A 1,030-nucleotide genomic window follows, 5' to 3' on the forward strand; every position below is an offset into this window, starting at 1 on the left:
GAGCCGATATAACACATAATGGTTTTGAAAGGAGGAATGTATAACCCTTTTCTAAGTTCAGGCTGTTCAGAAACACTGCTGCTAAGCCTCCAGAGGTGTCACCTTCCAGACCCAAGTGTAGCAGTCCCTGAGGCGTGTGCAGAAGCCAGGGCTGTTCAGGGGAGGACTTTGTGTGTCCCACTGGGGGCTTTTTTAAAATCCCTGATGCTCTCTTTCCCCTGTTTAAAATCAAGAACCCCCTCAAGTCTGTCATACACCTGCTTCCAGGCAAGACTTTCTTTGGATCTCTGTTCGTATCTAGAGTTATAAGAGGAAGAGCAGAGTGTTTCTGCAGCAGCAGGGAATTTATGCCCACTACCCTGCTTGAGTTTTTTCGCTTCCTCCTTCCTGGGTCTTCTGAGTGTCAGCATTGACATTGCTGTGTAGGAGAAGAGAAACTGAACAGTGAATAAGATTCATTTTCTCCAAATAAATTTCTGTTGGAGACTTCTCTAATTCAGCAAAACTTGCAGTGATACAATCGATGATAAGTGGCTGCTTTTCTCTGAAGGAGACTTTAGCCTTATGGCAATTGGATTTTAATGTGTGAAACAGCAAGTCGTTAGTGGAGTTGGACAGCCTCTAGAGTGTGAGCCCCCGTGGAGAGCATTCTTCTGGTGGCCTTCCTTCTTCTGAGAACCTGCAAACCCATTTCAGCGTGGCTGTTTTGCAGAGCAGTTTGCTAAGAGACATTCAGGCTGCACCTATCTTCTGCCTTCCCTTCTGGTGACTTGAAAACCCCCAGAAGGTTCATGTAACTTGTGTCTCTATCATCATCCCGCTCAGGATCACGGAAAGCAGGGCCCAGACCCCAAAACCACAGTCCATGGGATAATCCAGGGTGAAAAGCCTTCGCGAGGGCTAACCTCCTTCTCTGAGCAGGTCTGGTCAGACCAGGGCACTCAGGGCTTTTTCCAGCCTGGAGCTGGGGTCCATGGTTTGAAAAGCAAACCCAGGGGCAGCTGATTCTTGCGGCTGGGGTGCGAGGAGG

At 48.5% G+C, this 1,030-nt stretch overlaps 1 protein-coding gene across 1 annotated transcript in view; it reads left to right on the forward strand.

The window, feature by feature from the left end:
- RALGAPA2 (Ral GTPase activating protein, alpha subunit 2 (catalytic)) overlaps positions 1 to 1,030 on the forward strand; it is a gene marked incomplete at both ends in the record, with an annotated part of 56,329 nt that overhangs the window by 26,882 nt on the left and 28,417 nt on the right. The window lies entirely within an intron of this gene.

This window comes from Buceros rhinoceros, unplaced genomic scaffold, assembly GCF_000710305.1.
Source record: "Buceros rhinoceros silvestris isolate BGI_N320 unplaced genomic scaffold, ASM71030v1 scaffold13635, whole genome shotgun sequence".
In the NCBI taxonomy this organism is placed as follows: Eukaryota; Metazoa; Chordata; class Aves; order Bucerotiformes; family Bucerotidae; genus Buceros; species Buceros rhinoceros.